We start from the raw sequence: 26,828 nt of genomic DNA, 5'->3' as shown, positions 1-26,828 counted from the left end.
GGCACCTTAAGTCAGTACCTGACCAGCTGGTCTGTGGTTTGCACGTCGGTTTGAGTGCAGCCGACAGTAACGGCCTTGATCCACCACGAGGACTGGTCATGGACCGGACGGCTTGGTCTCTGACCCTCCGAACACCCTCCAGGAAAACCTCTTAAATAAAACTGGTAATTTCCCCTCCCTCCCCCCCAAAAAAAAATATTTGTGTGTACGTGTATTGCTGGCATTTAGTTCATTATGTATGTGATCCTTTCCCACTATCTTCTAAGTAAGTTTATTCAGGTATACACAAATACAGTTACATAGAATTATCATACATAGCAGTATATGTGTAGAGAACCTAGGATAACCCAAAAAAGTCAGACAGAGTGACTTATTTCCATTGGGGTCCTTTTACCTTATTATTATAATATAAAGGTTATAATATTTTCTTATTATTCTATAATGAAGATAACATCTTATTATCATACTAAAAAGACTATCTAGTACATGAGGGTCATTAAGACTACAATACGAGGGTCGTTACTAGGAATAAGGTAAAATTTACACGTATGTTAGCTAAAAAATAAAAAATCATTCTCCTCCCTTTCTGTAGCTACATTCATCGGACACCTTTTGGCACTCCTATTATCTGTCTCAGTGCTGGAGGCAACGATGTTGGCAGACGTAGGAGTGAGGACCTGATTAGCAGGTATAGGTCAGCAATAGAAATAATTAGAAGTAAGGGTGGGAACCCTCTCATATGTGGTATTTTGCCAAGGAGGGGAGTTGGAAGTGAATGGTTGTCCAGGGCAATTGGTATCAATTGCTGGCTGGACAAATACTGTAAGGAAAATGCGGTAACATTCATTGACAACTGGGACCTCTTCTATGGCAGAAATGACATGTATGCTAGGGATGGGGTTCACTTATCTAGGTGTGGGGTGGGAGCACTGGCAACTGCAGTGGAGGGAGCAGTTAGGACTTTAAACTAGGAATAGTTAGTGGTATGGGTTTTGGCAGGAAAACAGTGAAGTCCCAGTGTAGTAATATTACGAGTTCTAGGGGAACTAGTAATAATAAGAACGAGATAGATATTGAAAAGCCAGGGACCTTGGGTGATAAGGACAGTAATAGGTTTAGTAGAAAAATAGAAATGAGCAGGAAGGGTAAAGAGAAAGGAGAGTCTTTCAATGTTTATTATGCTAATTGCCGTAGTGCTAGGAATAAGATGGACGAGTTGAGATTAGTTGCTAGTGTAGGTAACATTGATGTATTTGCCTTAACTGAGACGTGGTTTAATTCAAAAAGTCGGGACATGCCTGCGGAATGTCATATTCAGGGTTTTAAATTGTTCCAAGAAGATAGAAGTATTGGGAGGGGGGGTGGGGTGGCATTGTATGTCCGAGATCGCTTGAACTGTTGCATAAAAACGGGTATTAAGTCTGAAGTAACACATACAGAGTCTGTTTGGATAGAATTTTCAGAGGGGCATGAAAAACTGATTTTAGGAGTGATATACCGTCCCCCTAACTTAGATAGGGACCAAGGAAAACTACTATGGGAGGAAATTGTTAAGGCCACAAGGCACGATAATGTAGTAATTCTAGGAGACTTTAACTTTAGTCATGTTGATTGGAATTTCTTGACTGGGAATTTAGAATCGTACGACTTCTTAGAAGTATTTCAGGATTGTTTTTTGAAGCAGTTTGTGACAGAACCTACAAGGGGAAATAACCTGCTTGACTTAGTTATGGCAAACAATGAATCCCTTGTTAATAATTTAGAAATTTCAGAGGAACTGGGTGCTAGCGACCACAAATCAATTACATTTAGCATTGAATGGAAGTACGATAGTAGCGATAACTCAGTAACAGTCCCAGATTTTCGCTTAGCAGATTACGATGGGCTTAGAGAACACTTATCATCTGTTGACTGGGGTAACGAAGAGAGCTATCAATATGACAGTTTTCTGAACACTATACATGCTGCTCAAAGAGCGTTTATCCCATATAAAGAAATTAGATCAAATAGAAATGACCCAAAATGGATGAATAATAGGCTCAAATATCTACTAGGGCATAAGAAAGGAATTTATAGGCGTATCAAAAGAGGTGAGGGTCATCTTATGAATCAGTATATTGACATTAAGAGGGACATTAAAAAGGGGATAAGAAAAGCTAAAAGGGACTATGAAATTAAAGTTGCTAGGGATTCTAAAACTAACCTAAAAAGTTTTTTCCAGGTCTATAGAACAAAAGTTAGAGATAAGATAGGTCCCCTTAAAAATAACTATGGGCACCTTACTGACAATGAGAATGAAATGTGCTTGATTTTAAATAATTATTTTCTCTCAGTTTTTACACAGGAAGACACTAACAATATTCCAGTAATTAATTTTTACAGTGGGCTAGAAGAAGATAAATTATGTAACATCACAGTCACTAGTGAGATGGTTGTGAGGCAGATAGACAGACTGAAGCAAAATAAGTCGCCGGGTCCTGATGAGGTTTTTTCAAGGGTTCTTAAGGAATGCAAAATGGAACTCTGTGAACCATTAACTAATATTTTTAATTTATCTCTTCAAACAGGTGTAGTGTCTGATATGTGGAAGATGGCTAATGTAACTCCTATTTTTAAAACAGGGGACAAGTCGTTACCGTCAAATTACCGCCCAATAAGCCTGACCTCAATTGTAGGCAAATTACTAGAGTCAATTATAGCTGAGATTATAAGAAGCCATCTCGATAAGCATAGCTTGATTAATGATACTCAGCATGGATTCACAAGAGGCCGGTCTTGTCTAACTAATTTATTAACTTTCTTCAGTAAAGCTTTTGAGGCTGTTGACCACAATAAAGAATTTGATATTATTTACTTAGATTTTAGTAAGGCTTTTGATAGAGTTCCGCACCATAGACTGTTAAAGAAAGTGGCAGCTCATGGCATTGGGGGAAAAGTGCTCTCGTGGATCGAGTCATGGCTCACTGACAGGAAGCAGAGAGTGTCCATAAATGGGGTTAAATCCGAGTGGGGATCTGTAACAAGTGGCGTTCCACAGGGATCAGTCTTGGGCCCGTTGTTGTTTATAATATATATCAATGATCTTGATGAGGGAATTACTAGTGATATGAGCAAATTCGCCGATGACACAAAGATAGGTAGGATAATTGATTCAAACGTAGATGTTAGGGAACTTCAGGAGGATTTAAACAAACTCTATTCTTGGTCAGAAAAGTGGCAGATGCAGTTCAATGTAGATAAATGCAAGGTTCTGAAGCTTGGGAGTGCCCCTAACCCTAGTACTTATAAATTAAATGATGTAGAACTTAGCCATACAGATTGCGAAAAGGACTTGGGGGTTATGGTGAGCAGCAACCTTAAACCAAGACAGCAATGCCTAAGCGTACGTAATAAGGCAAATAGATTACTGGGATTTATATCAAGAAGTGTAAGCAACAGAAGTCCAGAGGTCATACTGCAGCTTTATACATCATTAGTAAGGCCTCACCTTGATTATGCAGCTCAGTTCTGGTCTCCGTATTACAAAATGGACATAAATTCGTTAGAAAACATTCAGCGTAGGATGACTAAATTAATACATAGCATCAGAAATCTTCCTTGTGAAGAAAGATTGAAGACTCTTAAGTTACATTCACTTGTTAGACGAAGAATGAGGGGAGACCTGATCGAAGTGTATAAGTGGAAGATAGGTATTAATAAAGGGGATATTAATAAGGTCTTGAGGATGTCTCTCCAAGAGAGAACGCGCAGTAATGGATTTAAATTAGATAAGTTTAGATTTAGAAAGGACATAGGAAAGTATTGGTTTGGAAATAGGGTAGTTGATGAGTGGAACAGTCTACATAGTTGGGTTATTGAGGCTGGGACTTTGGGTAGTTTCAAATCTAGGTTGGATAAGTACATGAGTGGGAGGGGTTGGATTTGAGTGGGACTTTCACATCAGAGCTTATTTCTTGGGTGGCATTGAAAATTGGGTTGGGCAAATGTTTGTTAGTGGGATGAATTGTAAAGGACCTGCCTAGTATGGGCCAGCAGGCCTCCTGCAGTGTTCCTCCTTTCTTATGTTCTTATGTTATGTTCTCTTCTTGAACTGGTTCATACTGTGACTGGCTTTGACATGTGCGGGTAGTCTGTTCCATTCCTTTATTGCTGTACAATAAAAGGTGTTTGAAGCCTGGTCACTGACTGTGGGTACTACAAAGTTGTGCTCTCTCCCCCTAGTACTATGATTGCTTTGGTTCCCAACCTTGACAAAATTGACAGCAAGATATTCTGGACACTGTTTGTGAGCAATTTTATAAACATGATTTAGCTTCAGTTGTTTTACTCTGTCTTCAACATTCAGCATATCCAACTGCTGTAATTCATTCTGGCCTACATGCTCTCTTGGTCCCAGCCCCAGGATGAATCTTACAATTTTGTTCTGGGTGATTTGCAGTCTATCTTTCAGTTTTTTGTCAAGGCAGAGTACCATGAAGAGCAAGCATAATCCATATGACACTGTATAAGGGCTAGACATAGGGTCCTGCGAGCCTCAGTAGGTAGACACTGTGCTTGTCTATACAGGAACTTCAGTCTGGCATTCGCTTTCTTTACTACACTGCTCCCTGTCAATTCTCCTGACATGCATGGGTCAAATGGGATTCCCAGATATTTTACTGATGAGACCTAAGTGATGGGCTCCCTATTACACTGGACATTAAAATTATTTACCCTTCTCAGTTTATGTTTCGTGCCGAAGAGAATGGCTTCAGTTTTCCCGAGGTGTAATGATAGTTTGTTGTCTACTAACCATTTGCTGCAGGACTCCAGTTCCAGTGTTAATACATTAGCTATATCTTGTGGGTCTTTACGTGACACTAACAGAGCACTTGACACTGATAGGCATGTCATTGACATAGCATAAGAATAATAAGGGGCCCAGAATACTACCTTGGGGAACTCCACATGCTATCGGCAGGGGTTCTGATTCCGTTTTGATTTTGACAATTTGTCTCCTGTTGCTAAGCTAGGACTTAAACCAATCTACAGAACCTATACCGATAGCTTGAAGTTTCTTACATAATATTTTATGGTTGACAGTATCGAGGCCTTTTGCAGGTCTAAAGTTACCATACCTATGAGGTTCCCCATTGACATCTCAGTTCTCAGGTAACCCATCAGATTAATTAGGGAGGTGTTGGTTGAGTAAGATCTTCTAAAGCCCGATTGATAGCTATGGAGAATGTTGTTGTCATTAAGGTACTTAGCTACTTGACAGTACACCGCCCTCTCTAGAATTTTGGATATTGTACTGAGTATACTAACAGGCCTAAAGCTGCTTACATCAGACCTACTATTTTTCTTGAAGATAGGAGTAACTCTGGCGTCCCCTCCGGTACGGTATTAGTGGTGATTGATAGATTTATTATGCAGATCCAAAAACACTTCCGTGTTTTTCATTGCTGGAGGAGATACAGATGTCAGGGCATGAAACATGACACCATCAGTGACATAGTGACCAATGCTCCGTATACTCAGTGGGCTTAAAATCATTGTTACACTAAAAACAGGTTTTAATCATGATTGATAATTTTTTAGTGATTTTAGTGAGATTTATAATTATAATTAAACTGACATCAAGCTGATAGTTCAAGTTATTGTGACTTCTGGAAATATCTGGCAGCCTGTAGACATTACAGCATTCTGGCGGCAGTGAGGACACTGATAAGATAAGCTAAGATAAGATGAAATAAGATAAGATTAGATTTTGTTTGCATTTGCTTCACTTTGACAAAAGCTTTTTTTAACTATTAATTAATACTACAGTTCTCAGATAGTTCAAACTTGAGTCTTGTGAGATGACTGGCAGCTCACATGGCAAGAACTGGTGACATCTGAAGACTGCAGTGTTGTGTACACTGTTGTTATGCCTAAGATAAGACTCTTGGTATGCCTAAAGTACCTGGTACATTTACATTGTTTCTGCAAACATGTTTTTCTTCTGTTAAACTCTGTGCATCTCCTAAGCAGTTTAAGTAATATACAAGTTCACAAAAAATGAAAGTGAGTCAGCTTCGAGACACTAGAGATGTCTGTCAACTCACTACTGTTGTTTACATCACCCAGGTGTGGCGAGGGGGGGTATGGTTGATGCTAATTATAAGCTAATCACTACACCTCACTCTCCACTATTCCCAAGGACTCCATTGTCGAAATAAGTCACTATCTCTGACTTTTTCTTGCGGTTATCCTAGGTAATTTACACCATGAACGGTAATTTTATTTATGACTATCTGTTCCTAAATAGACTTATTTACTTACTCCTCGTATTGTTTCACTACACTAGATCCCGAAGTTACTGTGCCAGCAGCAGCTCTCAGACTAAATAAATTCTAAAATAATTTCAGCATGTGAGGTTTTAAGAACATGCGAAGGGAGGAACAGGGAAGTAGGACTACTAGCCTATAAAAATATAATAATGAAATACATTACTAACATGTAGATAAGTGAAACAAATATGTCCCATGGCTCGGTTGGTAACGCTCTCACCACACAAACTGAGTGTCCGTAGTTCAATCCCCTGGTTGAATCCTAGGGAAACATGGGTTCCGAGAAGGTCGCTCCTGGCTATCCCAACTACTGGACCACTATGACATGGTCTTGGATGCTCTGAGGAACAAACAAAATGCATATATAGTATACACAGACTTTGCGAAAGACTTGGACAAGTGTGATTATGATGTAATAGCACAAAAAATACGTGATCAAGGAATAACAGGATAAGTTAGTAGATAGATCTATAATTTTCTAACAGAACACAAAGACTAATAGTAAACAAAGTTAGAGGCAGCTACAGTAAAAAGCTCTGTTCCACGAGGTACAGTACTTCCTCCAATCGTGTTCCTCATCCTCATATGTGACACAGACAGAGATGTAAGCCACAGCGCTGTGTTCTCCTTTGCGGATGATACCCGAATTTACATGACAGTGTCATCCATCGAAGACACTGTAAGTCTCCAAGCGGACATAACCTGGAGTCTACCTGGAGAGTTTTCAGGGGGTCAACGCTCCCGCGCCCCAGTCCTTGACCAGGCCTCCCGGTGAATCAGGGCCTGATCAGCTAGGCTGTTACTGCTAGCCGCATGTAGTCCAGCGTACGAACCACAGCCCGGCTGGTCAGGTACTGACTTTAGATATCTGTCCAGCTTCTTCCTGAAGACAGCCAGGAGTCTATTCATAATTTCCCTTATGACTGGTGGGAGGCTGTTGAACTATCTTGGGCCCCGAACCCTTATTGTGCTTTCTCTTAGTGTACCAATGGTACCCCTACTTTTCAGTAGGGATATGTTGCACCGTCTGTCCAGTCTTTTGCTTTCGTAGGGAGTGATTTCTGTGTGCAGATTTGAGACTAATATCTCTAGCATTTTCCAGGTGTAGATTATGATGCATTTGTCTCGCCTGCCTCCAGTGAGTACAAGTCAAGTGCTTCCAGGCGTTCCCAGTAGTTAAGGTGTTCAATGGAACTTATACGTGCAGTAATGGTTCTCTGTACATTCTCTAGATCTGTGATTTCACCTGACCCGAATGGAGATGTAGGACTTAAGAGCTATTGGTCTATAGTTCTTAGCTATTGCTTTGCTGCCACCTTTATGGAATGGGGATATATCTGTTGCTTTTAGTGAATGTAGGATTTCACCTGTCTCTTTGCTCCCTCTCCATAGCACACTTAGTGTTGAGTAACACCACACCTCCTCAGATTTAGATTCGTGCTTCACTTCCCACTCCTGACAGGAGAACGGCAGAATATATATTCAGCCAAACTACCACTGCCATCATCCAACAAAAATTGAAGCTATCACGAAAACTAAAAGACCTGTGCTCCCACAGCAAATGGAGCGAAATGGGAAGACCAGAAATCATAAATAACTTATTTTCCTATACATTAACCGCCACTGAGACAGAAGACCTCAGCCTAGGCATCAAGTTCACTACCGGCATCAACATGAAACATCATCTGGTGGATATGGTAACCAAGAACCAACCTTTTGGGGACTCCGAGTTTCATAAGGGTTTCGTTAAAGGAATTATCACTGCTGCAGCTACTGAGCCGTCAAGACCGGTCATTCCCAGAAGATACATCCAAGCACTCAGGGACTATGTTAACGATGATATCATTACCACCTCTGACAAAGGAGGAAGTGTGGTGTTACTCAGTAATGTCTACTACAGAATCAGTGTTACTTCAGAGCACCCAAACTTTTCTTCGAAAGGCTCGTAGCATCTTAGGAAAATCAGAACAAGGCTAGAAACTACTTAAACTTTTATCAGGTCAACCGAAACCAGCACGCCTGTATGGCCTTCCTAAGACACATAAGCCTGGCATCCCACTACGTCCTATTCGGACATAGGGAGTGCGCCACACAGACTAGCTGGCCACACTACCAAATATCTTCTGGGCATCATCAGTCAAGCCCACCTCAAACACTCAGGTGACCTTCTCTCTTGAATTTCCATCCTGAATGTTAAAAACAAAAGCATGGCTTCCTTCGATGTCACAGCCCTCTTTACCAACGTTCCTACTGACGCTGCAATAAACATTCTGAGACAGAGGCTCACTGAAAACCACGACCTCCCTTTACCTCTTCTAGATTTCATCAATCTAGTAGATCTCTGTGTTAGTTTCAACTTCTTCAAGTATCAGACAAAGCTTTGGGATGGTAATGGGCAGCCCGCTCAGTGCTGTGCTTGCCAACCTCATCATGGAAAACCTAGAGACAGAGAAGTTCAGCACCCTCATTCCCAACACCGTTACCTGGCTAAGATTTTTAGTTTAGTTTAATATGTTTATTATGCACCCCATTCCCATCCTGTGGGCGGTAGTCAAAAGATTACAGAGGTACATAATTGGTCCAGGGACTGGACTCCAAAGTTTTGATAGCTGAGCAAGTTACAAAGGTAATGAACTAGATCTGGTCATAATCATGACCAAGTTACAAAGGTAATGAGCTCCAGGTTAAGCTGGTCACACTCATGAATAATTGCAAAGGTAATGAACCATAAACACATTAATCATGAGAATTTACAAAGGTAATGAGCTCCACGTAGAGCTGGTCACAATCATGACAAGTTTCAAAGGTAATGAATGATAAACACGTTATGACATGATTACAATCATAGACAAATTACAGAGTAATGAGCAGTTAACAAACATAGTAGGGAATTCATCCATTGCCCCAACAACAGATGTTGCTAGGTGCCTGTCTCTCCTCGGCAGACAGCCATTGCAAACAGCAGCAAGTTGCCCAGGGATCTGCTGCTTGCACGAGCACCATCGACCCTCCCCAAGAGGTCCAAGAAGCCAGTGACTCCGTTAGCAGCCCGATGGAGAGCTGTCCTAGGGACATGTCAGCGTCCTGGTGGACGCCAAGTTGATTGAAGATCCCAGGCCTTCGTGTGCACGGATGTTGAAGCTTGAGGAACTGAGTACACACTGCCTGTGGCACACCTGGCAGCTGCCTCGCGGTCGAACTCCACGATGCTGTTCCTGTAGTGGAAGTTCCTGTGAGCCCGGCACTCCCTGCAGTGCCATCGCTGACATCGTGGGTTAGGGGAGAAGTACCCTCTACAGATGGGGTGGCGCTGGGAGTTGGGAGGGTGAGGCGGGGGAGATGCGCAGGGGTGAGGAGTTATGAGAGGGTCACTGTTTACTACACACGCCCTCCCCCTCCCCCCCAGCGGAGAGTGGGGGAGGCGCTGACTGGTCCTGACTCAACAACACCAAACCCTCTAAAACTGCACAACACTTCAACTATTTACGCTGAAACGATGCACTGGGATATCCGTTCGCTGCTCTGGTATCTTCTCAAAGCATTCACACTGAGTTCTGTTAAGTAGGGACCTGGTCATCCTCTTTGACCAGGAGCTATCCTTGAAAATCCCGCAGCTAGCCTGCTACACAACCTGCCGCGTTGGCCATGCCAACAGCTGTGCTGGCTAAGATACGTTGATGATATATTGGTTTTCTATCCGAGACGTCTCAATATCCTGGCCCTTCTCAATAAGATCAATGCAGCCGAACCATCAATAAAGTTTACACTTGAATTCGTAAAAGATGACAAACTTCCTTTCCTCTACGTTCTCCTGTGCAGATGTCCCGACAATGACAAACTTCTCTTCAAAGTGTATAAAATACCTACCAACAAGGACGATCTTATATATTTCCATTCACACCAAGACACCCACACTAAAAGAGGAGCCCTCATTGGCTTCTTCTTGAGAGTTCTTCGCATCTCCAACAAGTCTTTACACGTCTTCAGTTTCCATCTTTCCTTATCCGAGATTGCAGACTCAAGGCACAAGCTATCCTCAACAAACCGCCCATGGAACAGCCCTCTAAGCAGTTCATAGTGCTCCCATGTGGTGAGGTTGCCACGAATACTCGCCGGGCACTTGCTATGAGTAACATCAACGTTTCCACCATAAACACATCATCTATCAATGACCTCACTACGAAACGCAGCTCTACCCGTCTAACTTCCACAGCAGGCGTCTACACCTCTGGGGATTCTGTCCCAAGAAATATAGGCAAAACAGGCAGAGAGCTTGCAGTCCACCTGAACGAGCATCGAAATGCCAGTAACAGAGACGAGTTAAGGTACGCCTGAGTCCTCCACAGAGACTCCATGGGACATTTGATGAACTGGGATGAGGCACAACTCGTTCTCACCGAGCCAGACCACAGACGCCGACGGTGTCTAGAAGCCTCGTTAATCGCCGTCACCAATACAATAGAACGTAACATTGAAAACTACAAAATTTCTAAAACATTAAGAACATAAAGAAGGAACACTGAAACAGGCTTACTGACCCATGCAGAGCAGGTCCATGTCCCCCCCCCCGGATTAGACCAATGACCCACCCCCGCAGATTAGCCCAATGACCCACCCAGTATGGTCACCTCCACTCAAGGATGGAGCACTGCACCAGACCCAGCAGCACAAGCTAGTCAGGTCCAACTCTCACCCACCCACACCCACTCATGTATTTATCTAACCTATTTTTAAAACTACACAACGTTTTAGCCTGAATAACTGTACTCGGGAGTTTGTTCCACTCATCCACACCTCTATTACTAAACCAGTGCTTTCCTATATCATTCCTGAATCTGAATTTTTCCAATTTGAAACCATTGCTGTGAGTCCTGTCTTGGCTGGAAATTTTCAGCATGCTATTTACATCCCCTTTATTTATTCCTGTTTTCCATTTATACACCTCGATCATATCCTCCCTAATTCTACGCCTTTCGAGAGAGTGCAGATTCAGGGCCCTCAGTTTATCCTCATAGGGAAGATTTCTGATACATGGGATCATCTTTGTCATCCTCTGTTCGTTTTTCAGAGCATTTATATCCATTCTGTAATACGGTGACCAGAACTGAACAGCATAGTCTAAATGAGGCCTAACCAAGGATATATAGAGTTGAAGAACAACCTCAGGACTTCTATTATTTATACTTCTAGATATGAAGCCAAGAATTCTGCTAGCTTTATTGCGAACACTAATGCACTGTTGTCTTGGTTTTAGATTACTGCTAACCAGAACTCCTAAATCCATTTTGCAATCAGTAGAACTAAGATCTACATTATTTAGTTTATATGTGGCATGGCTATTTAACTGTCCAACTTTTAGAACTTCGCATTTGTCAATATTAAACTGCATCTGCCACTTCTCCGACCATTGCATCAGTCTATTCAAATCATCCTGGAGTGCTTTAGTGTCTTCATTAGAATGAATTGGACAGCCTATTTTGGTGTCATCAGCAAATTTGCTTATGTCGCTGTTTATTCCCTCATCTATGTCGTTTATGTAAATTGTGAACAACAACAGGCCCAACACTGACCCCTGAGGAACACCGCTTGTGACGTGCCCCCATTCTGATTTCTCCCCATTTATGCAAACTCTCTGCTGCCTATTTGTCAGCTATGCCTCTACCCAGGAAAAAATACATGATACTCAAGCAGGCAAATCACCACCAACCCAGCAACACAAGAGTCACATGAGCTCATCGTCTACCCGTCCTCATCCCAACACAGCATTCTTCAGGTCACCATGTGTCACACCTCTCTCACCGCCTATATATAATGTCTTTTAACCTCTGTATGTTAGAAGTGATCAAGGTCTCAGGACCGAAACGTTTTTTAATAAATATATCCTAGTGCTTGCTTACGTACATGATTTAAGGCTGTAAGTGGTTCCATCGTCACAGTTGGAGGATGAGCCTCATAAGCACACACGGAAGCAGGTGGCATTAGTTCTTTAATTGCTCCAAAAGCTGCTATTTTAGCAAACGGTTCTGTGAATGGTTTAACCTCTTCAGGGAGAAAAGATGATGATTGGACAGCATTGATAAATGATAAAAGTTTGTCTAATCTAACAGCAAATGCACTCAACGATTCATTACTCATGGGTGTAGCATTCACTAGTTCCCTAAGAACGACATATGGATCAGCTGTTTTCTCTGGGACAAGGAAAGAACGAATCAGTTCCTCATATTGTGACCACTTAGTAAGATTCCTGAAGTCTCGCATATCAAGGAGATCAACAACGTGAACAGCAGCAGGGGATCGATAAAGAGCTTCTTTAGCAAGTCTGATAAGACTTTCCTCTGAAGGAGGACCTTCAACGAGAGCACTAGCACGAGAACGAATGGCCGCAAACCATGCTTCAAGACTATGTACATGGCCATTGAATAAAGGTAACGCATCAAGGGAATCACGAGCATAACTATAGTATCTCGGTGTCTGGGTCGGTCTGTCAGTCGCTAAGGAACTGTGAGGACTGATGACAGGGGCAACAGTAGCCTGAGAGGTCTGAGTATCGACATTCACTAAAGTATCACTTGACGGTATGTGAGACATAATGGCAAAGTAGCACGAGAACAAATAAGGCAAAAATAATGAACAATAAAAATGATACAAAATGCTAGAATTGAAATAAAAGAGATGCAACTAATTCTGCAGAAGGAATAAAAAAAAAATGTCTAAGATACACTGCAAGAGGAAGGACAACTCAATATGAAGGACTATTGGCCAAGATAAAAAAATTTACATTGAAATATACAAGTAAAAATATTACTGGAGACTGAATTAAATGCAAAATGAGCTGTCTTTACTCTTGCTAATAAAGAAATTAATTAATAAAATTTTTAAATCAATTTAAAAAGTAGAAAATAAAATTACTAAATTGTTAACTGGGAAATTTAAGTATTTTCTAAGAATACATAAACAAAATTAAAATATAATTCATAAAAATATTAATAAAAGAAAATAATTCACTGCAGAACAAGTGCAACAAAATAATTCACTGCAGAACAAGTGCAACAAAATAAGGTGTAGAAATAATCACTGCAGTAATAAAGTGTCACTGGGAAAACTCGGGTTAAATAATGAAATAAAAAGATGAAGAAAAAACTGATTGAACACTTTAACTCTTAATTGTAAATTAGACAAAACAATTTACTCAAATAGAGTAAAGAAAACACTTTACGTTAAAAGTAATTGAAATTGCATCAAGAGTGAATTTGTTCAAAGAAATATAAAAATATGAATAAAATAAAACAAAGGAACAAAACGGGAAGTGTCGCACTTACAGTGGCAGGGCACACTTCAATTTTTTTAGTATATTCTTACAACAAAATCTTGCTGTGACTGATACGACAAAAATTTGCTGGCAAAAAGAATGGTACACAGTCTGCGAAAAAATTAGAGGAATGAGACACTGCTGGCATACGAAAAAAAGACACACATAGAAATAAATGGATAATTTGGTATACTGAGGTGAATATCACTGCATGAATTACAATAACAATTACTGGAGAATACAACGCTGAAAGAATACAATAAAAAAAAATGAATCACTTCACACAGAGTGACTGATTGGTACACTACACAATAATACTTACTACAGACAGGAGTAGCATAAAAAAAACACAGAATAAAAAAAATATAAGATGAGCGAAAACACTGAAAAATATTGCAAAAATAACGAGTCAAAGAAACACTGAGTCTACACTGAAAACACAAGGTTTAGAGTACACAAGAAATTTACTATAAATGTCTCACACACGCAAATGTCTTTAAATGCAAGAAAAATGTCTCTTAAACTATCACTGAAGTCTGTAGTAGTCGGGTGATGACTGGTGATGAGGAAGGTTGTCCTGCACGGTGATGACGCCGACACTCACACTGTCGTCGTGAAGAAATGCGCTTTCTCGGTGGACTCGCATAATTGGCTTTATCGTTGGCGCTCGACTACATCTCTTGACCAATTATGTGAGCCAAAACAGTATTAGGACCCGGTACAAGGGTGCAAACAACCACAGGTAGATGGGGTGGGTGGCTGGTGGTGGGTGGTTGGTGGTGAGTTGGTGGAGGGAGAGCGGTGGGTGAGATGACTCTCGCTGGCGCGCAGAACGCCCTCCACTCTACCCACGAAGGTGGCTTGATAAGCCACTATGCCACAGGAATGGTGAAAACCACTCTTAGCATCCCACAGGGAGCACAAAGCGATATAGACAATACTTCAGAGGAACTTGACTTACTTCTTACTGCATGGCTTACTTCTCTCTCTCATCTGGGTTAGAAGCTGGGTTGGCTGACTGGCTTACCCCACGAGAATGGCTGACTGGAAGACGTGTAACGATGCACAAAGCACGGAGGAGCAGGTGGATGACAGGAGACAGGCTGGATGATAGGCTGACTGGCGTTCACTTCCACAGTCTGGCTTACTGACTGGCTTAATTGCAAAATCCGGGTCAACCCCTCAGAGATTGGAACTAAGCCAGGAAGCTTGAAACGGCTGCAACAGGCTTGCAGGTTGGAGGTGGTGAGGGGAGTAGCTGGTGGGTGAGACGGTTCACCTTTGACCCTGCCGGCTACTCACAGTCTTCTAACATCTTGAATTACCCTTAAAACTTAAATCCATGCTACACACCGCTGTCACCATTTATCATGTGGGAGTTTGAAAACGTGGATTGGGTAAAGTAATACTCACGTAGGCTGGTAGTACGTATAATTACAGATAATGTGGGGAGCGCCCGACAGCCGTAACCTATCTGCTCAATCTCCTAACACTGACTGGCCGCCCACAGTACCCATATGTGAGGGGGTCTTTGAATACTGCTAGGTCAGCACAATATGAATAGACAGTGACTCAGGCAGAGACGGTTGGTAGTGAGTCAACCACTGGTACTGGTTACTGGTAACTGGTTACTACTACTGAGATGTATGTTAGAAGTGATCAAGGTCTCATAACCGAAACGTTTTTTAATAAATATATCCTAGTGCTTGCTTACGTGTTTTTCTAAAGCATTCCGGGGATCAACGCCCCCGGCCTGGTCCATTACCAGGCCTCCCGGTGGATCAGGGCCTCATCAACTAGGCTGTTACTGCTGGCCACACGTAGTCAAATGTACGAACCACAGCCCGGCTGATCCGGCACTGACTTTAGGTATCTGTCCAGCTCTCTCTTGAAGAAAACCAGGGGCTTATTCTCTACATTATTTCCCTTACTTTTGTCTAATAAAATACTAATACTTGCTCAGTTAGTTTAAAAGAACTGTCGAGTTTCAGTTCGCATGTTTACTGGTATAATTTCCATGTTGCTAACGCAATTATGTCCTTCAATAATCTAGTTAAAATGGAGAACCGACATGAAGCATGTGAGGACCACTCCACGCACCCACGACCCTCACCCAGACCCTCACTACCACGACCCTCACCCAGACCCTCATTACCACGACCCTCACCCAGACCCTCACTACCACAACCATCACCCAGACCCTCACTAACACGACCTTCACCCAGATTCTCACTACCACGACCCTCACCCAGACCCTCACTACCACGACCCTCACCCAGACCCTCACTACCACGACCCTCACCCAGACCCTTACTACCACGACCCTCACCCAGACCCTTACTACCACGACCCTCACCCAGATCCTCACTACCACGACCCTCACCCAGACCCTCACTACCACGACCCTCACCCAGACCCTCACTACCACGACCCTCACCCAGACCCTCACTACCACGGCCCTCACCCAGACCCTCACTACCACGACCCTCACCCAGACCCTCACTACCACGACCCTCACTACCACGACCCTCACTACCACGACCCTCACCCAGACCCTCACTACCATGATCTTCACCCAGACCCTCACTACCACAACCCTCACCCAGACCCTCACTACCACAACCTTCACCCAGACCCTCACTACCACGACCCTCACCCAGACCCTCACTACCATAACCCTCACCACCATAACACACACCCAGACCCTCACCAACACAACCCTAAGACAGATTCCTCACCACCGCGTCCCCCCCCCCCCTCCGGACTGTTAAAACTAATGAGTTTCCGTTTTTAGACAAGGGAATCGTCGACAAGTGTGAATATGGTATTTAGGTGGGGAATTGTCATGAGGGAAGTCATGGTGAGCCTCTTCCCCTGAGAAGGCTTACTCAGTCCTGTAACAACTTCAGTCAGTATTACCAAGGCTGGCTTCTCCTCAGGAAAATTAATGAATAGAAAAAGAAATAATAACAGACAGTGATAAACACTTTATTATTTAGAAACGGAAAATGTAAAACAAAACATGAATGGGTATCCTAATTGAAAGAAAAATGAAAAATGAAATGAAAAAAAATACATTTGAACTCAACGCTAATATAGGTATATCGTGGTAATGGGATGTCAGGTGTTGGTGACACTGCGTGTTGTTGAAATCGTAGCCGTTGCTGATGTGGGGGGGGGAGTAGGTGTTGGTGACCACCACCGGCTCGTTCTTCACAGAGTATAGCCGTGAGTAAGTACTTCAGATGACAGGAAAACAGGTTTGTTACCACTGCTATGATGAGGGGTTAGCTCCTGTGTTGGCTTACATAACAGGTAAGTAGACTAAACATGGGACGTCTCAGGACGTTAGTCCGTCTCCTATTCTTCTCGTTGGTTGGCAGGTGACCCTCTCTGTCATTCCAAGCTGTAAAGAGAGACAGATTACCCACTGCTTAAGAAATCACTCTCCATGATAAGTACAATACCTAAAAGATGTGGTGATTATTAAAACATTTAACTGATCAAGACTGAAAGGACTAAGTTAATTATTGGCCAAAAGTGAAGCTTTCAACCATTAAGTCCACTAAAATATGATCAGGCGTGTACTTACAGTAGTGTTGGGAGCTGTGAGTCGAGTGATTTACTGTTTGACCGGAGCCCCACACGTCACCTTTCGGGGGGGGGGAAGAGGGAGGGGAAGGGATAGCGGGAGCTAGACTGACCCTACCTTAACAAGCAGCCGGCAATCAAACTATCACTTTCGGAGAGGGGAAAAAAAGGGGGGGGAATAGTGGGAGCTGGACTTACCCTACCTTAACAAGTAGCCGGCAATGAAACTATTGTTACTATACACTCCCTCGCTACTCCTATCTATTGAACTTTTCCCTCACACTCCCCCATACCAAGACTTATAGTCAAGGAGTATAAGAAGAATAGGCGAGGAAAAAGTTCTAACACGTTGAAGTCACGTAAGGCAACAAATCTACTGACTGTCACGACTTAACCAGTCAGAGAAATAATTGGATGAACCATTGATATACACAATATGGAACTTAAAAGCTTGGAGAGCCAATGTCCACCTCAAGAGGCGACTGTTGGTTCCCTTAAAAGTTTCTAGGTATATCAAAGGTTTGTGATCCGTTTCTAAAATGAATTCTTTTCCCAGTAAATAAAATTTAAGCTTGGAGATACCCCACACAAGAGCCAAACATTCCTTTTCTATGGTGGAGTATCTCGTTTCTGCAGGAGGGAAGTTTTAGATTTAATAAATATACAGGATGTAGGAGTGTGTGAATTTTGAGCAGTAAGCACCTGACACCTATTGCAAGAACTATACTTCTTTGTAACCTGTAATTACATGCTTGGCCAAAAATAAGTGTGCTTGAGTTTATGCCACATCTTACGATGGGCCAAGTGTTCGGTCACTGGCAAATCATGAGCCATTTGAAGAACAGTCTCTCAGCATGGTTTAGGAACAACAAGTAGGGAATAATCTATCACTGAAGAATGAGATTTAAATACAGATTTATATAAGATACCATTAATATATTCAAACTTATGAGATACGTATCTCCCATGGATAACTTTGTTGTTAAAAGCTTGATTATGACAATCCCGAAGTGAAGGGCAATTGCGCTGTATATTGACAAAGTCATCCTTGGACATAAAATCTGGGAAAATAAAAGGACTCACGGTGGGAGAAGAGGAGGTAGGAGAAGCCAGGGTTATGGTCTGAGCCCTAGTCAAGACATTGAGAGTGCCGGAGGCAATACCCTTACTTTCACCCGACGAGTGGTCAGGTGATCCTGCTACCTTGCTATCGAGAACAGTATCATCTGTTTCCACCCCCAAATGAACAGTACGAGACAATGCAGCTTCCGGTGCAGAATTGCTAAGAGGATTATTTAACTTGCAAGGAAGAGGAGCTGGAAAACTTAGATCCACGGGTGGTGACGAAAGATCCGCCTCTGAAGGAAGAACGGCACCTTTAATGTTACCTACTATTATAGAACAAGTAATTGGGGCTAGTACCGCATTAGTCCAACCGGTGAACCATTTAGTTTTCAAGTAACAACATAATGTAGGGAAGGTATTTTCACGACCCAAGTAATCTGAAAGAATATAGGACACACGAGAGGCTTTAAAGTAAGGGAACAGTTTGTCCGAAATTACGATGTACGTACATCCAGTGTCACGTAATATATCTGAGACTTTTATACCATTAACTGCTCCTGAACAGAAGGGTGCTTGGTCATTACCGTTAACAAAACATCTACCAACTTTCTCTATTTTCTTGGAAGGACAATCTGGACGTTTATGTCCGATACCACCACACCGATGACGTGTTGGTATAATAGCTGGTGACTTTTTGTCTACTGTAGGCTTCTTAATCTTTGGTTCAGGTGAACCATTGCCCTGAGGGATCGATCCCTTTAGGTCTTTATAGGAATTGTGAGCCTCAGCATACAAGTCAGCGGCCTCAGCAGCTTTCTCAGCTTTAATCAGGTTACGTTCTCTAATGAATGTTCTTATCTGGTGAGGAAGAGCTGTCAGGAACTGGTCAGCAACCATGAAGTCTCTAAGAGATTCATAACTGTGATCAATTCCTGAACTCTCTATCCAAAAGTCGAACAAACGAAAGAGTGTTACTTGTAACTGCTGAAAGTTTTGGCCATGCTGTAAGGTGGCATACCTGAAATCTTTCCTGTAAGAATTGGTGGTTTTTTGATATGCTTTAAGGATTGCCTTCTTCAGTAGGTTATAATTACATATATCCTGTGACAAAGTTGCATAGATATTCAAAGCTGTACCAGAAAATAACATTTCTAACCTGGTAGCCCAGGTGTCAGCAGGCCATTCACAGAGGGTAGTGGTATTTTCAAACCTGATAATGTATGAAGTAATATCTTCACCCTCTGTGAAGGGAGGTAAATTAGGTGTTGGAATATGTGCACTAGCTGCATGATGTTCGATTACTCCTTCCTCTAATTGTTGTTGTGTAAAAGTTAACTTTTTATTCTCTAATTCAAGGCAAGCTTTTTCGAGCTCGCGATCTTTTTCTCTCTCTCTCAGCTCATGTTCTCTAGCTCTTTCCTCACGTTCTCTAGCTCTCTCCTCACGATCAAGTCTATCACACTCTTTTTTGTCTTCGCACTCTCTTTCTAACTGTCTTTCTTTGCTTTCTCTTTCAATTCTCTCTCTCTCCTTTTTCTCCTGTCTTTCAAGGTTCTCTTTCTCCTTTTTCTCTTCTCTTTCAATTCTCTCTCTCTCCCTTTCTTCCTGTCTTTCCCTTTCTGTCTCTCTTCTCTCTCAATCCTCTCTCTTTCAAGTCTTTCCTCGATCTTAGCACTAATGAAAGATTCTAAATTTTTCCGTTATTCCTAACTTCCAGCGTTCATCCAAAACTGGTATTCCTCCATACTTGCAAGATTAACTTAAACTATCAGGGGAAAATGAAACTGGTATTAGAGAAAACGGAGGGTTCAATTCCTGCTCTGCTCAACCTGTAAATAAATCAGAGGGCTCGATCCCTGCTTCAATTAAACAATATGTATTAATGAAAACGAAGGGTTCTATGCCGGCTCTAAGCAAACAGTAAGTAGAATGGGGTCCCTTGACCATCCAATCTTCTCACCAACAAATCAAGAGTATCCTACGACAGTTCCCTTGATTTAATAAAGAGCTCAATGAAACAAATTGTCACTGGAAAATCTTGGGTCCCTAGAGTCTAATCTTCCAAAGTGTTTCAAGCTCGAACAAAAAGGAGGCAGAATTAAATATTATATCCTGCCTGACTTGACTTACAATAAATTGAGACTATAACAATCACCAAATCTCTTAAATACCTGTACTGTAGTCCTACCATAGAGAATGATTACTCATGGCTGGTGGTAACCGTCTGTGGTATGCGGCATTGAAGTTCCAATGGTAGATTCGAGATGGAGTTGAATCTTGATTCAGTCAAGTTGATCCTGGCAAGGTCGCCACTTGTGAAGGCTTACTCAGCCCTGTAACAACTTCAGACAGTATTACCAAGGATGGCTCCTCCTCAGGAAAATTAATGAATAGAAAAAGAAATAACACAATGATAAACACTTTATTATTTAGAAACGAAAAATGTAAAACAATAAAACATGAATGGGTATCCTAACTGAAAGAAAAATGAAATGAAAATTACATTTGAACTCAATGCTAATATAGGTATATCGTGGTAATGGGGTGTCAGGTGTTGGTGACACTGCGTGTTGTTGAAATCGTAGCTGTTGCTGATGTGGGGGGGGGGGGGAAGCAGGTGTTGGTGACCACCGGCTCGTTCTTCACAGAGTATAGCCGTGAGTAAGTACTTAAGATGACAGGAAAACAGGTTTGTTACCACTGCTATGATGAGGGGTTAGGTCCTGTGTTGGCTTACATAACAGGTAAGTAGACTAAACATGGGACGTCTCAGGACGTTAGTCCGTCTCCTATTCTTCTCGTCGGTTGGCAGGTGACCCTCTCTGTCATTCCAAGCTGTAAAGAGAGACAGATTACCCACTGCTTAAGAAATCACTCTCCATGATAAGTGCAATACCTAAAAGATGTGGCGATTATTAAAACATTTAACCGATCAAGACTGAAAGGACTAAGTTAATTATTGGTCAAAAGTGAAGCTTTCAACCAATAAGTCCACTAAAATATGATCAGGCGTGTACTTACAGTAGTGTTGGGAGCTGTGAGTCGAGTGATTTACTGTTTGACCGGAGCCCCACATGTCACCTTTCGGGGGGGAGGGGGAAGAGGGAGGGGAAGGGATAGTGGGAGCTAGACTGACCATACCTTAACAAGCAGCCGGCAATCAAACTATCACTTTCGGGGAGGGGGAAAAAAAGGGGGGGGGGAAGAGGGAGGGGAAGGGATAGCGGGAGCTGAACTTACCCTACCTTAACAAGTAGCCGGCAATGAAACTATTGTTACTATACACTCCCTCGCTACTCCTGTCTATTGAACTTTTCCCTCACATCCCCACCACAAAGAACAGTTGAGAGGCAGCTGTGGTACTATGTATGTAACTTCAACCTTGATTGTAAGGCTAACTGAAAGCCCTTAATAGGTAGCACCTAGTGTCTTAGTCTAAGACTTAAGTTTAGCCAGTTAAAGTTGACTGGGACTACAGGCGTAAACAACGTAAGTATAGTCAAGGTCTCACCTCTGCAGACCACCAGTATGGCACTGTGTCCTGACAAGAGAAGTTCAGTATCTCTGCACTGGTAGTTACTCTTGGGAATCAGCCACATATAATCAAATATAATAAATGAGGGGGGGATAATTGCGGCATTATTTAGAGGACCCTATTTCTCTAGTGTAAATTCAGTAGCATAATTAATCAGGTGTGTTTAGAAATCCCCTGGAAGACATTGGAATAAGGAATCTCTATATTCAGTACTTTAAATCTCTCCAGGTGGGTCAGATAATTCTCCCGGCTTATATCGTGGGACTAGCAGAAGAGTCTGCCGTCTCCAGCAGACCCACACACAAATACGTCAGTCTACAGACTGGTAAGTATACTTGAAGAGTGTTCAGGGGGTCAACGCCCCCGTGGCCCGGTCCTACAGCCTTCTTGGTAAAGGTAGCTTCTACTAGATGAGGGATGGTTGGTATTTAGCGTGGATTTTGACTGACGAGGTTATTAATTAGTGTTGGTCAAGTGGACCTTTTCTCAACAATTTATTCTTTCAGAAACTAGGCAGAGGTCTCTAGAGGCCTAAGCTAGAATCAATGGCTAGTAGTCTTTGGTACAGTCACAAGTAAGTTTTGGTCATTCGTTAATAAATATTAATGCACAAATCATGCTCATGGAATGTATTTGCGCAGTGAAAGTATCTTGTTTTAGACACTAGAGTTGCTAGTAAAGAGTTAGAACCAGTGAGTGATTTTGGGTGCCACCGACTTTGTGAATAGTTCAAGATGGCTGTCATTTGAAACCAAGGGGAGAGCAGCAGAGCAGGTACACATAAATACAATTACCATACATGGTAACAAATGTGTAAATTACCTAGGATAAGCCCCCCTCCCCCCAAAAAAAGTCAAACAGTGACTTACCCATTGGGATCCTTGATACGTTGGTGCTGGTTGGCAACTGGCAACGCAGCCACCTCACCCGCCACTACCGGCTGACCTTGGAAGCAGTAATAATAATAATAATATAATATTATAATATCTTGAGTTCTACAAGTACATGTACGAGGTATACAGGCCTGGCTGACATCAGTGACATACTACTATACAGAAAGTCGCTTGTTATGCAAAGCATTTCGTGCAAATTAGGTCACTTTTGTCCACAGAATACAACCCACACCAGTCGACTAACACCCAGGTACCCATGTTACTGATGGGTGAACATAGACAAACGGTGTAAGGGAACACACTCAGTGTTTCAACCTTAGCCGGGAATCTAACGCGGACACTCAACGTGTGAAGCGAAAGCTTTTTGCCACCAGGCCACAGGCCACCGTAAGATTATTTAGGTACATTTACACATAAGTATAATTATCATACATAATAACATGCAAACCAATCGCAAACAGGCGATCGTAACAATGCAGAATAAACCACATGAAGATGGAAATCTCTAGCTCAAGATCTTTCGCACTCTCCGTGCGTCGTCAGGAGCAATGCTCTACGCTTCTGCCTTTGCTTCAGAGATATGTTTTCCTATCTGTTGCTAGCCTTGCAACACTGAATTGCTCCTCATGACGCACTGAGACTATTGTTATAATCAAAAAAGAAGCGCTAAACCACAAGGGCTATACAGCTGACGCACTGAGAGTGCGAAAGATTTTGAGCTAAAGATTTCCATCCCCATGTGGCTTATTCTGCACATAGTAACATGAGTAAATTATTGTACTGCCATGATGATGAATAACACACATACAACACTTCTGTAGCTTTATAACTAAGATGTTTCACCAGCTTTGTCAGTTTAATGCAATACGAAGGATTTGAAGCCGGAGACTGTAGAAGACGAGGTAATCAGTCCCTCAGCTATTTCAACGCCTCTGAATAACCTCTGTACTGAACTGACTGGCGAAACCTCTTGGTAATAAAGATACAGAGGAGTTTAGATTAAGATTTGTCAGATTTTTAACCCCAGAAGGTAAGCCATCCAGGATAACCCAAGAAAGTCAGTGAGTCATCGAGGACTGTCCTATTTCTTTTGAAGTCCTTAATCTTGTCCCCCAGGATGCGACGACCCACACCAGTCGACTAACACCCAGGTACCTATTTACTGCAAGGTGAACAAGGACAGCAGATGTAAGGAAACTTGCTCAACGTTTTCACCCATACCGGGGATCGAACCGCAGACACTCAGTGTGTGAGGGGAGTTTGTTGCCAACCGAACCACGGGACATATGCCTTATTTATGAACCGCTGACCAGCTGAGTCTTCGGCCCAGACCAGGAGACTGAGCTAGTGCTTGCCTCTGGAGTTATTCACCGACCTCAGTAGTGGGTTATGATAAGCAAAAGTTGTAAATAGCTTGTGACTAGTTGTGTGTTGTTATAAAAATGTGTTTCATTATTGTTGTACTTGTGTTAAGTACTAGTATGGTCGAGTGCTAACAAGCTGAGAGATGTCTGTCACAGTGTGCAGTAGTTGTGATTAAGCACCCAACTGTTTCCAGGCCACCGGGCCTGGTAGTGGCCCGGTGGCCTGGTGGCTACAGCTCCCGCTTCACACACGGAGGGCCCGGGTTCGATACCCGGCGGGTGGAAACATTTCGACATGTTTCCTTACACCTGTTCACCTAGCAGCAAATAGGTACCTGGGTATTAGTCGACTGGTGTGGGTCGCATCCTGGGGGACAAGATTAAGGACCCCAATGGAAATAAGTTAGACAGTCCTCGATGACGCACTGACTTTCTTGGGTTATCCTGGGTGGCTAACCCTCCGGGGTTAAAAATCCGAACGAAATCTTATCTTATCTTATCTTCAAAGATCAAGATTTATCTGACAGTCGACTAACTCATAAATTAGGCTGTCAACAAAACTTGGTTGTTTAATAGCCGTACCGAAGTGATAAGTCTCTGTGCTGACTTCATAAACAGTGAACCATGTCTTCCTTGGAGAAGTCAGGACACCAGGTCGATTAATGCATGTGAGGTGTTGATCTAAGGTACTTCAGTGCATTATATAGAATTAGAGGCTACTATGCAATTACTGGAAATCGTGCACCGGCTTACACCGGGCCCGTGGCCTCGTGGCAAAGATGTTGCTTCACACACTGTGGGGTCCGGGTTCGATTCCCGGCAAGGGTGAAAACAGGCGTGTTTCCTTACACCTGCTGTTCATGTTCACCCACCAGTAAAATGGGTACCTGGGTATCAGTCTTTGTATGGGTAGCATCTTGGGACAAAATTGACTTAATTTTCCCGAAATGCTCTGCATAACAAGCGGCTTTCTATATAGTAGTATGTCACTTATGTTAGCTAGACCTGGATACCTTGTACATGTAATTGTAGAAATAAAGATTATTATTGCTATTATTATTATTATTATTATTATTATTATTATTATTATTATTATTATTATGAACACTTAAAGTGACTATTGATTGACGTTAAGGATGATGCTGAATTTACAGAAGTTCAGGGCCGTTCTGGTTAAAGACAAGACATTGCAGGCATGCAATGCAAGTCCTGGAGTCTAATTATAGGATAGCTGATTTGTCCTCACTTTTCCTTTGCTTGGAAGATTTGTAAGCTTTCAGAATAGGTCAATGTCCTCTTTTCAAGATATTATAGGCAGTAGTCATACGGTGAACTCGTTCAGAGCCAATTACCAGATAAGACAGTTGAACATTTGAATCGAAAATTCGGCAAACACCATTTCATCCGTGCGGAAATTAGCCAAAGTTTGCAACTGACTGTGTCTTACATGTAAGCAAACAGTTCCTAGGACAAGACTGAAAAATTATCACTCGAGGCGCCCCACAAGACAGTGCCTCCTGTCAGTTAGATGCTCACTGACACCAGTATACTTGTGAGTGTTTATCCAGCTGTCAAGGGAAATTGATAAAGCTTAAACCACGAGCGCCGAAATGTTTCCTCTGTGATGGGGTCCACTGGACATCAAATTGTATTACATGACAGTATGTAAAGTAAAAGGACACAAGTGCAACTAATGTGACATTTTATTGTGGCAACGTTTCGCTCTCCAGGAGCTTTATCAAGCCTTTATATACCCTCTGTGTCCATGTACTGTTTGTAATGGCTTGATAAAGCTCCTGGAGAGCGAAACGTTGCCACAATAAAACGTCACATTAGTTGCACTTGTGTCCTTTTACTTTACATATTGTCGGTAATTCTACCAACTTTATTACATGACAGTAGCAGCTCAGAAGCAGCGGACACAACAATTAACTCTGTCTTTAATGCCTTGGTAATTATTCTGGAGGCGGGTGTAAACCGAGATATATGAAAGGTTTTAAGTTCAGAGGTGACCATAACACCGCTTTACGCATTAACCTATAGACTTCAAAAGTAAACAGAAGTATTCAGGCTGTAGATTTTGTCGCTGTGACGATAGAAAATGGGCCGAACGAACAAGAACGAACAAGTTCAGGTAAGACCCCAATGGGATGAGCGGGGAAGACGGGACAGACGAAGAATATCGCTGGAGAGGAGTGTTCTTAGTTGTAGAAAAAGAGCCAGGGTTTAACCCAGCAGCTAAGTTGATCGTGGGACAGACATTGAGAACACACATAGCAGGCTCTTCTGTTGGGACGCCGGTGGGTGAGTGGGGAAGTGTGGACAGACGAAGAATAGTCGGTGAGAGGAAGGTCTTGAGTTGTAGATGAAAGAGCCAGGGCTAAACCCAGCAGCGTGGTACTGCGAGGCAGTGTAGAGAGGGCATGTTGAGGGCATAGAGGAGAGAGCAGACTGCAGACAGTGCTCGCTGGCTGATATGCTTCAGGCTGAGGTGAAGAGCTGGTTTGGACGTCAGGAGTCGGGAGGCTCAGGTTGTGTGTTGCGGAAGTGTGTTGTGTGTTTGGCTACACTTCGCTTGTGATGGAGCCACTCTTGAGTCTTTTGAAGTCTCTCTTGGACATGTGGAATAGTTGTATTCTGAGGTTGGAGCAGTTCAGATTCGTCACGAGGTAAGATAGTGCGTTTTCAAAAGGAATTTGGTGAGGTTTGGTGCAGGTGTACTTAACAGCTCCTTCTTTCATTAAGTGGAGCATATCAGCT

The 26,828-nt window shown here is 42.5% G+C and overlaps 1 protein-coding gene and 1 long non-coding RNA gene across 8 annotated transcripts in view; one reads left to right on the top strand and one right to left on the bottom strand.

The window, feature by feature from the left end:
- LOC128703346 (facilitated trehalose transporter Tret1-like) overlaps positions 1-26,828 on the top strand; it is a 102,825-nt gene that overhangs the window by 7,643 nt on the left and 68,354 nt on the right. For 2 of the 7 annotated variants that reach the window (XM_070085346.1, XM_070085345.1), the window contains exon 2: positions 22,040-22,136. The exons of the other annotated variants lie outside the window; for them this stretch is intronic. The gene's annotated coding sequence lies outside the window, so the exon portion shown is untranslated. The remainder of the gene's footprint in view (positions 1-22,039; positions 22,137-26,828) is intronic. 7 annotated transcript variants of the gene reach the window in all.
- LOC138852736 (uncharacterized) overlaps positions 9,052-26,828 on the bottom strand; it is a 32,621-nt gene continuing 14,844 nt past the window's right edge. Inside the window, exon 2 of the long non-coding RNA XR_011392050.1 lies at positions 9,052-9,487. This is a non-coding gene — a long non-coding RNA (uncharacterized lncRNA). The remainder of the gene's footprint in view (positions 9,488-26,828) is intronic.

The sequence above is a fragment of the Cherax quadricarinatus genome, chromosome 15, assembly GCF_038502225.1.
Source record: "Cherax quadricarinatus isolate ZL_2023a chromosome 15, ASM3850222v1, whole genome shotgun sequence".
In the NCBI taxonomy this organism is placed as follows: Eukaryota; Metazoa; Arthropoda; class Malacostraca; order Decapoda; family Parastacidae; genus Cherax; species Cherax quadricarinatus.
Note: the sequence above shows the minus strand (reverse complement) of the source record. Positions and strands in the feature narration are given on the sequence as shown.